This window comes from Tenrec ecaudatus, chromosome 7 (genome assembly GCF_050624435.1).
Source record: "Tenrec ecaudatus isolate mTenEca1 chromosome 7, mTenEca1.hap1, whole genome shotgun sequence".
Lineage (NCBI taxonomy): Eukaryota > Metazoa > Chordata > Mammalia > Afrosoricida > Tenrecidae > Tenrec > Tenrec ecaudatus.
Window position 1 is genome coordinate 156,122,032 of NC_134536.1, and position 12,787 is coordinate 156,134,818.

General features: G+C 38.1%; 1 pseudogene; it reads right to left on the reverse strand.

Moving 5' to 3' along the window:
* Positions 1–315: 315 nt before the first annotated feature.
* On the reverse strand, positions 316–577 carry LOC142453008 (host cell factor C1 regulator 1 pseudogene; annotated as a pseudogene).
* Positions 578–12,787: the final 12,210 nt, after the last annotated feature.

Sequence of the window (12,787 nt, forward strand, 5' to 3'; positions counted from 1 at the left end):
GGCAATGTCTTGTTCTATTGTATATAGAGCTGCTACAGGTCTGAGCAAGTCAGCAGCACCTACCCAAAACAGTAACATATGATCTGGGGTTTTTTGTTTTTTTTCTTTCATCTTTGTGTCTTTATTCAGTGCATCCGATGGCTCCCAGATCCGCCTACTCAGGACGCTGTCCTAAGCATCCAAGTTGGTGGGGGAAGGAAAGTCCGGTGCCTAGTGGCCTGATGAACTGTGAAAACTGAAGACGCAGGGTGGCCTGTCCTTTGTGGAGTGTAGTCTCCCGTATGGGAAGGGGACAGGACACAGCTCCCCCAGCGCTCAGAGTTCCATCATGTCCGCAGCAGGAGTATTGAGATAGTGGAGGCTGGGAGGGTCCCCCAACCTCAGCAGTCGGAGGGCCTCTGGGATGAGGTTGCCAGGGTAGCGCCACAGGAGCAGTTCAGAGCAAGGATTCCTGAGTGCGGGCAGGGCTGAGGGTAAGGCCCTGGGGGGGCAGCAATAGGGATGGTCGTTATGCAGGCTGAGTTGAGAAAAGTGGGTGGTCATGTTGTCCTCTGACAGGAACTGCTGGCTCATGGGCTCCCTCACGCCCAAGCTCAGGGTCGCCCCTGAGGTGACTCGGAGGTCCCGCTGGGTCCGACGGGGTGGGGGGGGGAGGGTTCACTCCAGGGGCTGCTACAGAATCATGGAGTTTATGGGGTCCTCCACGCACAGGGGTGGGATCCGGGCCGCGGGGGCGGAGCTTCCTATGATCTGGTTTATATCTACTATTCCAATTATTTTGCTTTTGTTTTTGCTTATTTCCCTCTTATACTTTGGGCTTCTGTTTCTGGATTGTGTTGTTAGGTAGAGATGTAGGGGAAGGAGGGAAGGTGGAACAATGGAAGTACAGAAGGAGGGGGAGGCACAAATACTTTATCAATAGTTTTCCAAAGGAAAGAGATTCCCAACACAGGGAGGAACGGAAGGAAATAAAATGGCATGGACTGAATATGTGCGCAGCCCCCCAATGGCTGAACTGAAACTTGGGTCTGGCCAGAAGACAAGGACATTGCATGAACTTGGGGGGTCAGAAGCAACCTTTTCAAAGAGAAGGCACGCTTTAAAGAGCCAGCCAATATCAGAAGGTCCACCATCACCAATATAAAAGAACTTGTATTTCCATCAAGCAGGGTACTCTGAAGCTAACTGAGGTGACACTGTCTGCACACTTGTGTGAGACGTAGCCCTTTATTGTAGTCACTCACTCATTCACTCACTCACTCACTCACTCACTCACTCACTCACTCACTCACTCACTCACTCAATACTTACCTTCTTTCTATCTCTATTCTGAATACTTTCCTTTATGCATGACAACCAAGAAAGGGGGAGCTTAAAGTCTCCAGTTCCTCCTGGTAACAATGTCAATGATATCCTAACCTCAAATTCTGTCCCCTTCCATCCAGAATACTCTTTTGCCACGTACCACTTCTCTTTCTCCTTCCATTACTAGCTGAAAGCGCACATTCTTTGAACACCCTACCACTCTACACACCCTGGAATATTCAACACCTTATCAATCTTAGGGAACCCTACATTCCTTTTCCATAGTAGTTAAGTTATATGTGTGACTGTCTTTTGAGTATCTGTTCAACTCTAGTAAACTACAAATTCCACAAAATCACAAAGTATGTATCTCACAGAGAGTTTACTATTATTAGCTGCCATTGAGTCAAACCCGACTTTTGGTAACTATTCACAAAGAGAGGAAACATTGCCTGGTCTTGGGCAATTCCTGTATTTGTTAGACCATTGTGCTCAATAGAGCTTTCTTTGGCTGATTTTCAGAACTAGACATTCCCGTCTCTAGTTTGTAAGTCTGTAGGCGCTACTGAAACTTGTTCAGCATCATAACATCATAATAACCTTTACTTAAAGAACTGTGCATACAATGCATTGGCTGGTAATTAAACTGAGTCTCTGGCACAAAGAGAGAATTTTACCGCTGAATCAGCCCTGACCCTAGGTGGACTCAATATTAGACATTCAATAAATTATTACAAATAGTTGATGAATGAGCAAAATCATGAGTGTTGTGTACTCGTTTCCTTTGCTTTTTAAGCAGAGTTGCTACAATAAACATATGACGTCTGTAAACAGGAAAAAAATTCTAAAATATCTACTGGAAAAAAACCCTAAAATGAAAAACATCAGATTTGCAAAATGTATTTGAATTGTACAGATTACATTAGCATTTGAGCTTTGCTTGCATATATAAACAAGATCATTATTTTAAAAGAGGGATTTAACATCGGTTACATATTTTGAACTTGAATGTGATTTCTACCTTTTCACTGCATCATTAGAAGAACCTGAAAAGAACTACCGAAATATCAGCTATTTATGAATTGTCAGAGGAATTTTGCCTTAAGTTAAGAAGCTAATTCTCAGCTAATAGTACTAAACTGGGAAAGGGATAGGTTGGATACAAAAAAATACAACTTTTAAATTGTAGGGGCGCCCAATGGTTTCTGTGAAGTGATGGTATAACTCCTGCTTTCTTTCAGCATTGACCGAAGTAATAAAGACATTGATTTCTAATGCTCAGCCAATTCAAAAAGAAATTACCAACCCGATATATGAACTAGGTCGAGTCCATGATTCTTTATTGATTGACAATAGATTAGTAGGTTTGTGCTTGTTTTAGTTCCTTTTCTCTTTTTGGTCAAGTTGCTTCTCTGTTTTTAAGCACAAAGAATGTATTTCAGCATGCAACAGGACCAGAAGGCTAATCAAGACTATACAATTTTATAGGGACGTTTTCCTTTTGAAGTGATAACCAAGCATTGCTACATAGTTTTGACTGCATGGTGGCTTAATAGTCTGTTATAAAAATCCTTTCAACAGGAAAACATACTGCCAAATTTACTTTAAACTGAAAAATTAATTTCCTGCCACCGCCTTAATGCCAACATAATTTTATTCACTGTTGAAGGCTTACAGATTGAATCTTTACCTAAAAAATGAAAACTAATACTAGTGTTTTTAATTAAGACTCAAGTTATTTTTTTTCTACATAAGGGAAAAAAACCAAATATACTATTTCCTCTTCAAGTCATCTGAACTGTTCAGTATGTGGATAAGATTTTTTTTTAAAAACGTTTTAATTTCATTGTTATTAACCTGACAGACAATGCTGTTTCATAACTAGGTATAAATGCAATAAAATGAAATGTAACTGCATTACTGAAACTGCCTGCTCTTGACTTTCCCTGAATCTAGCCAAATCCAGTGCTTCTGGTGGAATCACTTGAGTTCACATTAGATTTATCTCACCCTATAAAAGCACAATTCATTTAACAGACTAGTCTATTTAAACTAAGGCAATTTTATCACAGTCAATTCAATTATTTAACACTGCTTTTTAAACTCACTACTTAAAGCTTTCTTTTGACAAGTATTCCTTTAAATAAATGAGTTGTAATTTAAAGAATGAAAAAAGATCAAGTTCCCTCACGATATCTGCAATTAGCCTATAGGGAGGTTTTTTTTTTTCTGATACAAAACTAAGTCTTATTTGAAAGTTAGATTGACTCTAGTAAAAGAAACAACAAGGTTATTTAGCAGAAATAAACATAAAGAAATTTATGCAGTGCAATTAATTAAACCTGATTGTTTTGATTGTATTTTCAGTTACAGAAGTAACTGTCCATATTTACATAATTAAAGGATATGGGTTGTCAATAAATAGCTTATTCTAAATATACTACATCCTGAAAGGTAAAGAATCAATTGTCTCAACCCACTAAATGATCATCTGTTTAGTGACTCTATAAAAGGTTTATAAATGTTAGCATGTAAAACTTAGAAATTGCTAGCCAAGTGCTGTCCAATTGTGTAGTAACTTATTTTCAGAAGTTCTCAATACCAGATATTTTGTTTGTCTAAAATGATGCAATGCAAGTCGTAAAAAAGATTATAAAGTTGGCCTTCAGACTAAATGAATTGAATAGGAAACATGTCTGTTATTAAATGTAAAGAAAGTTAGATGTGTTAGGCATGGTGTAGTCATCACAAATTCAATATTAATAACCTTTCATTTTAATTAGAAATATAATGAAAAAGATTAAAAAGAGCAGGCAATGCTGTCTTATTTCGATGGGTGACTTATGGAATGTAAATGTCAAGTAGCATTGCTCCTGGATACAAATAGTGAAAAGTTATTTATTACATTGAAATATATTAGATAAAGAGAATTTGGGATCTATCGTTTTCCCTCCCCAATGCCTGTTTTTTAATGATTTTTAAAATTGTGAATTAGGTAGGGTTTTACATTTCAGACCATCAACCCTCCATTCAATAGCTGAAATCATCAGCCCACCCCCAGATTTATATATTCCCCTTCCTTGATTCATCTTCTCTCTCATACAGACATCTATCCTCTTTTTCATCTATGCTAATATCTGTCAACCTTCTAGTCTATTTCTTCACTCTCCCACCTTTGCCCTTTCTCCCTTGGAAACTTCCAAGGTCTGTTCCTTTTCTTATGCAAGTCTTTGCCTTGGTTTTTACCTTTATAGCAGTGATGTCATATAATATTTGCCATTTTGTGGATGACTAACTTCATTCAGCATAATAAGATGGGAAAACCCCCAAAATGGTTTCCCCATTAATTATATTAATTTATTAATAATTTAATTTATTAATAATTAATTTTATTAATTTATTGATTGGTGTCTTATTATTTTTTACAAAACAACCCTATCACCTTTAAAGTACTCTTCCTTACAATGAATACATTTGTCAAATCTGTGATCCCATTCTTGCAAACATTTTTCAAAGTTTGGATGGCTGGCAGTTCCTCCGTGGGTTTTTTCTTCATCTCTTCTATATCATCAAATTGCTGTCCTTTAATGTTCCTCTACATTCGTGGAAACAAAAAGAAGATACACAGAACAAAGTCAGGTGAGTAAGATTCATGGGGCAAGAGAGGCATGCTGTCTTTTACCCAAAACTGGTGCACTAAGATGGTTGTGTGAGCAGGTGCATTGTTGTGGTGGCAGTCCCTGTGTGCCACAAATCATGCCATTTTTAGGGGCCCACATACTGTTATGCAATCATTCAAAACCTCTGCAAAGAAAGTTTGATTAACCATCTGAACTGGTGGAACAAACTCCAAATGTACTAACTCACATTAAAAAAAAAACCCTAAAAAAACCCTAATGATCATCATCTTGAGGTATTACTGTGTCATATGGTACCACTCTGCACACGGTTTGTACATATTAACAGACCCACCAGCAGTATGTGAAAGTTCCAATCTCTCTGCACTGTCTTCAGCATTTATTTTTTTCTATTCGTATAAATTAAACTATTATTGGTGTAATGTTTTGATTTGAAGCTCCTGCATGACTAATGACCATGATGAGCATTTTCTCATGTTTGTTAGCCATTTGGATATCACTAAAATACCTATATTTTAAAATTTATTAAGGCTTGCTTTGTGACCTAACATAGGCCAATTCCAGAGACTATTCCATGTGCACTGGAAAAAGAATGCATACTCTGCTGCTGATGGGTGGAGTGGTCTGTATCTATCTTGGAGAGAACCCCCTGGCCATTCACATACCCCAGCAGGGAAATACCCTGTTAATTGTGTATTTAGTTCTATGTCTTTAGTGAGTTTCTTTCCTGATGACCCATCTTTCCTTGAGAGTTTTGCATTGTCTGTTTCGTGTGTGTTTCATTGGGTGCTTGGTTATATATTTATTATTGTTGTATCTTCTGGTTCTACTGTTTCTTTAATGTCACTATTTTTCTCTTATGTCTTTTTTTCCTTGCAGTCTTTCTTTTTTAACTGGAGATTAATGCTGCCATCCTTGACTTCTTTTTTTGTTACCAATAGCTTGGTAATTTTTTGCTCCATCCTTTGATTCTTAGACTATTTTTAATCTTTGTATCTAAGGTGTGTGTTTTACAGGCAGACTATTGATGGGTTTTATTTGTTATCTACTCTGATACTCTTTTTTGGCTCCTGCATTTAATGCTTTAATATTCAATTTCATTATTGATATGTGAAAATTTATTGTTAAATTTTTCTGTCCGGTTTTGGTTTCATGGTTTTATTGGTTTCCTTGTTTTTCCTCAATTTCTGTGTTGTTTTTACATACTGTTTGCTGTGTGTTGATTTCTAGGTGCCGTACTGTATGTTGCTTTCCGCTTTATCTACTATAAACCACGTGTTTCACAAGACCTCTTTGGAGTATTGTAATGCAAGCATGTTACACTGAGGCCTAAGCTGTGCCAGACCCAAGATATGATATTTTTACTCACTTCATATGCACGTGAAAGTTAAAGATGGAATAAGGAAGACTGAAGAAAATCAACGCATATGAATTATGATGCTGGAAAGGAATATAGAAGTATCATGGACTACCAAAGGAACAAAAAATAATTACCCTAGGTGAAATATAGCCAGAACTCTCCTCGAAGGCAAGGATGATGAGACTTCAGTCACATACTTTGGACATATTGTCAGTAGCGACCAATCTCTGGAGAAAGATAACATGCTTGTCAGAGTAGAAAGACATAAAAATAGGAAGGTTCAAGAAAAATGAAGGCGCAGCGGGTGTATCTACAGGCTCAAACATAAGAACTGCTTATGAGGACGGTGCAGGACAAGGCAATGTTTTGTTCTGTTATGCATGGGGTAATTTTGACTCAAAATGGACTCGGTGGTACTCAATAACAACAACAATATGCACAACAGAATTAAACAGGTCTGGTGCTGCACCAGCCACCCAAGTGTTACTGTGTTTGAGCCCACTGTTGCAACTACTGTGTCAATCATTCTAGTAGCGGGTCTTCCTCTTTTTTCGTAGCCTTATATTTACCAAGATTGATGAGGGAAATCTACAGGCTAGTCTAATGTGCCCAATAGGGCTTCTTTGACTTGACAGCAATGGGTTAAAATTTGTAAAAATATTCTATGGTCAAACATATTTGAAGATAATACCTAAACTTTCTGATTATGAAGTTTAAGGGAGCTTTGAGGTACTAAGAAATTCCAGAAGGGAAAAAGAGCCTATTGAATTTATTTTCCCAAACTAATTTTATCAGAGAAACACTTTTACTTTAGAATGCTAACATTTTACAGAACTTGTCTTCAATCAATCCTGTGGAATGGATGACTTCATGGGTTTGAGGAAGCTGAGGGCCAGACATTTAACTGATGTCATATTGATGGAGAAAATGAAAATGGTAAGTTTTGGAAAGAAAATTGTAAATACACGTAAATTGTAAATACCTTTCCAATACAAAGGTAAAAGGAAAGCTCAGAGGCGGAGATTCCAAGAAGAAAGAATAATGAGACACAGCACAGAGCCCAAGAAACATGTCTCACTTAGATTAGAAATGATCCCACTATCCTATACAAATGGGAATGCTCTCCATTTTTAAAAAGAAAGTTGCATTTTTATTCATTCGCTAGTAAACATTTATTGAGCATCTAACGAAAACTAAAAAAAAACATGTTGAATGATGCCAAGTCAACATGTAACTCCCAGGAAACCTGTCAGACAGAGTAGAAGCATCTCAGTGGGATTCCAAAGCTGTGATCTTTAAGGAGGTGGACTGTCCTGTCTGTGTTCTGTGGGACATTGGGTGAGTTCAAACTGCCAGCCATTTTGGTTAGTGGTCAAGCACTTAAACACTGGGCAAATGGAGTCCCTGGTGATGTACATGCACTGATCAGCAAACTCAACTGCTAATCACAGAGTTTAGAGTCTCAAATCCACCTATGAGTACCTCAGGAGAGAGACATGACCATCTGCTTTAGAAAAATCCTGCGGAACTCAGTGGTCCTGAGTTGGAATGATTTTGTGTAGGTGCAAGTCACTGTGGTAGGCACTGGAGATCCTAGTGATGAGAGAGATACTCTCCCTAACCATGGTGAACAGTTGGTCTATTTATTCCTTTACCTGTATGCTATGTGTTACCAAATGATGAAGGTGGACTCATTGTAACTCACAATGAGCATATAGAGTTTCCAAGGCTGTAATCTTTACAGCAGCAGACTGAAGAGTGGATGGGGAGTTCAAACAGCTGACGTTTCATGTAGCAGACTATGCCACTGGGGTTCCTTGAAGTGTGGATAGGAGAGGGGATAACTGAGATCAGACTTCTCTCAGACAGTCAGGAACATCTACTTGGGGAAGCCTCATTTGAAATAAGGGGTACCCCTCAAAAAAACCCTGGAATTTTATTTCGAAGCTCTGTATTTTACTTATTTATTTACAAAACAACCTTATCACTTTCAAAGTACTCTCCATTACACTTAGTATCATTGTCAAATCTGCAATTCCATCCTTGAAAACATTTTTCATACTCATTTCTGGATGGCTGACAGCACCTTCCTCATTTTTTCTTCATCTCTTCTATATCATCAAATTGCTGTCTCTTCATGTCCCTCTGCATTTTCAGAAAGAAAAGGAAGTTACCCAGAGTGAGGTCAAGTGAGTAAGGTGCATGGGACAGCAGAGGCTTGCTGTTTTTTGCCAAAGACAGGAGCACTGAGATGGCTGCATGAGCAGGAGCTGCATTGTCATGGTAACAAAACCAATCCTCCATCTGCCACTAAGTAGGTCTTTTTTGTTGCATACTGTTACACAATCTTTTCAGAACCTCAAAATAGAAAGCATGATAAGAAGTTTGAACTGGCGAATGAACTCCAAATGCACTATCCCCCTCACAACAAAAACAAATGAGCACCATCTTAATAATTGATTCTACTTGACCAGCTTTTTTGGGGGTGAGGTGACTGATGATGGCATCTCCCACTGGCTTGATTGATGTTTGCTTTCAGGGTCATAAGAAAAACACCATGTCTCATCACCAGTAATGACCTTGGGGAAGGAGAAAGCTGGTTTTCTTTGGGGTTTTTCTCTCAAAGCATCGCATGTTTCCACTCAACATTCTATATCCTGGTCAGTCAGTAGTCACCCTTCTCATTCCCAAATTTTCCATTAAAATTCTCTGAACTGAGCTCCAACATAGTCTAGATAGTTTCCCCAGCTCTTCAATGGTACATCATAGCTCTTCAAATGTACATGATAGCATTTCTGATGTCAGATGGATCTTTGCTGAAATACCTCAGTAATGTTTACCTGTGTTTCATTGATTAGGAAAACACAGTCAACTCTACAGATTATAACAAATTATGGGTAACATTGAGAAAAATGGAAATACCAGAATATTTATTAGTACTCATGGAGAACCTGTACATAAATCAAGAACTCATTCAAACAGAATTGATGACTATTGAGTGGCTAAAAATCACAAATTATCCAAATCAGAATTGTATCCTTTCAAAATACTTGTTCAAGGCATCATGCAAAAAAAAAAAGAATATATATACATATATTCTTTTTTTATATATATACCATAGTGAATGAAGGGGGAAGTGCAGAGTGGAGACCCAAGGCTCAAGTGTCGGCCACTGGAGATCCTCTCATAGAGGGGTTTAGGAGAGGAGATGGGTCAGTCAGGGTGCGATGTAACGATGAAGAACACAGCTTTCCCCCAGATCCTGGATGCTTCCTCCCCCAACTACCATGATCTGAATTCTATCTTGCAGGACTGGATAGGACAGAGGTTGTACACTGGTGCATATGGGAACTGGAGGCACAGGGAATCCAGGGTGGACGATACCTTCAGGACCAAGGGTGTGAGGGGCGATGCTGGGAGAGTGGAGGGTGAGTGGGTTGGAAAGGGGGAACTGATTACAAGGATCCACATGTGACCTCCTCCCTGGGAGATGGACGGCAGAGAAGGGGAGGAAGGGAGACTCCGGATAGGGCAAGATATGACAAAATAACTATCTGTGGATTATCAAGGGCTCATGAGGGAGGGGGGAGCGGGGAGGAAGGGGGAAAAAAAAGAGGACCTGATGCAGAGGGCTTAAGTGGAGAGCAAATGCTTTGAGAGTGATTAGGGCAAAGAATGTATGGATGTGCTTTACACAATTGATATATGTATATGTGTGGATTGTGGTAAGAGTTGTATGAGCTCCTAATAAAATGTAAAAAAAGAAAAAAAAGAAAATGATTAGAGCAAAAAATGTACAAATGTGCTTTATACAATTGATGTATGTATAGGTTTGGATTGTGATAAGAGTTGTATGAGCCCCTAATAAAATGTTTTAAAAAATACTTGTTCATTCTATATGGTGAGCCAATAATCTGAAGGTGGTCAAGTTGGCAATAATAAGTCCCACTGAATTAAGATGTCCTGGGGGTGGGCTGAATATCTACTGAACAAATTTTATAAAACTATCTTTTAAAAACCCCAGTGGTGCTGTGGTTTAGGACTTGGGCTGCTAGTCACAAGGCTCGTGGTTCAAACCTACAAGCCATTCTGAGGGAGAAAGATGAGGCTGTTGTCTGCTCCTATAAAGAGTTTTAATTTGGCAAGATATGACAAAATAATAATTTATAAATTATCAAGGGCTCATGGGGGAGGGGGGTTCAGGGAGGAAGCGGAATAAAAAAGAAGGCCTGATGCAAAGGGCTTACTTGAAGAGCAAATGCTTTGAAATTCATGAGGGCAAAGAATGTACAGATGTGCTTTACACAATTGATGTATGTATATGTATGGATTGTGATAAGAATTGTATGAGTCCCTAATAAAATGTTTTTTAAAAAAAGAGTTTTAATTTAGGCAACTTATCTAAGGTTGTTATGAATCAGAATTAATTTGAAGATGGTGTTTTTTGTATTTTATTTACTATATTTAATTATATAATTCCTTTTCATTAAAAAAGGCACTGGATGTTATTTTTGTTAAGACCATTATGCTGATGTTATTTAATAATGAAACAGTAATTTAATACCAGATTGTAAATCCACTATACAATTTCAGTATATAAATAATACCATGCAAATTCACTTTGTCTATTTAGTGACTCGGTTTTTGACATGTTTAATGTGGAAATCATAGACTCATTTACTAAGTTGAGCAGCCAAGTCATGTCACTGTAGTTAGCTAGCATTATGTAATAAAGCAGGACATTGAGTGAAATGAAGTAACGAAGACTATATATATTTGCAGGGAGTTATATAATGGATATATGATTCAAAATATTACCATAATACTGATTTTTTAATCAACGTATCTTGGCTGGTTCTAATGCCAATACCCTAGGGTGTTTTCAGCTTTCTCAAGTACTAATCTTATATTTTCCATAACCTCATGACATAGACATTCTCGTTTGCAGGAGAAAATTGAGAGTATCTGATTTTTTAAAAATCATTTCATTTAGGGCTCTTACAACTCTTATAACAATCCATACGTCTTTGTAGGAAGCATCTGGCTGATCAAGGTGTTTGCTAATGGGTGACTATTTAGTCCCCTGTGCCTCTGTGTCTCTGCAGATAAGCGTTGCAAAATGACTGTTGTTTGTGACTTTGCTGCTAAAAACATTGAGGGATAACTCAGTTATTTAAGATCTCTTTGAGACTCTCTTGAATCCTGCATATCCGTGTGATTGTCCTTGAACCTAGTGATTTTATTATTCTAAAGTTAAGAAACTGTGACTAGTTAAGTAACATTTGCATAGATAAGAGTTTAGGAATGTTTAAGTTCTTTGATGTTGGTTTTTGTGACCAATTCCCTGTGTAAGAAAAATATAAAATCCAAGCTTCAAATATACTTGGGACTTCAGTCCATGAGATTGGAGTCCTCCAGATTCCATGCTTTGTACATAGCTCTTTCTTTTCCTTTCATCCGCACGCCTCAGTTCGAACCCAGCTTATTGCGGGATAGCTGGTCTAATCCCCCCCCCCCCACACACACACACACATCTTGGAGAAAAAAAATTAAAAAACTTACATCCATAGTGTCAAACACATTTTTACATATGTTGCCATCATCCTTTTAAAAGCATTTTCTTTCTACTTGAGCTCTTGATATCAGCTCCTCATTTTTTTCAACCCTTCCATTCTCCCTCATGAATCCTTGATAGTTCATAGCTTATTATTATTTTCATATCTTACACTGACCATTGTCTCGCTTCAACAACGTTTCCGTTGTCCTTCCCCCTTGGGAGGGGATGGGGCGGTTATACATTGATCATTGTAGTCCATTCCTGAGAGTTTATCTGTCCTGGATTCCCTTTGTTGAGAGCTCTTATCTGTACCAGTGTACATGCTGTGGTCTAGAGGGATTTGTAAGGTAGAATTGGGGTCATGATAGTGGGAGAGAAGAAGCATTAAAGAACTAGAAGAGTATTGTATGTTCCATCGGTGCTATACTTCACCCTGGCTGGTCGTTCCTTCTTTGCGACCCTTCTGTGAGGGGATGTACACTTGTCTACAGATGTGCTTTGGGTCTCCACTCTGCCCCTCCCCACCTCATTCACATCGATATGAATATTTGTTCTGATATCAGTGATTTCTTAAGGTAATGTAACTCCTAAGGGGCAAAGTGAATTAGAATTATGTCATCTCATGATTACTCAAGTATCCCAGTCATTCTCTTCCCTACAACAAGATTGGAACATCAACATATCAAGATGTTAAACCTGAAACGGTTGAATGGTCTCAAGCTGATAAAATTTTACTATTTTAAACTGATAAGCATTTAAGTATCTTATCTTTTTACTTAGTCGAAGAATAGAAACTTAGAGATGGACTCTTACAATCTTTGCCACTTACGAGCATTCTGGCCCTTCTTTCAAGACAATTAAGTTTGTTCTACTAGCAGTCCATGATACTTTCAATATTCTTCTCCAACAGCAAAATTCAAATGCAAT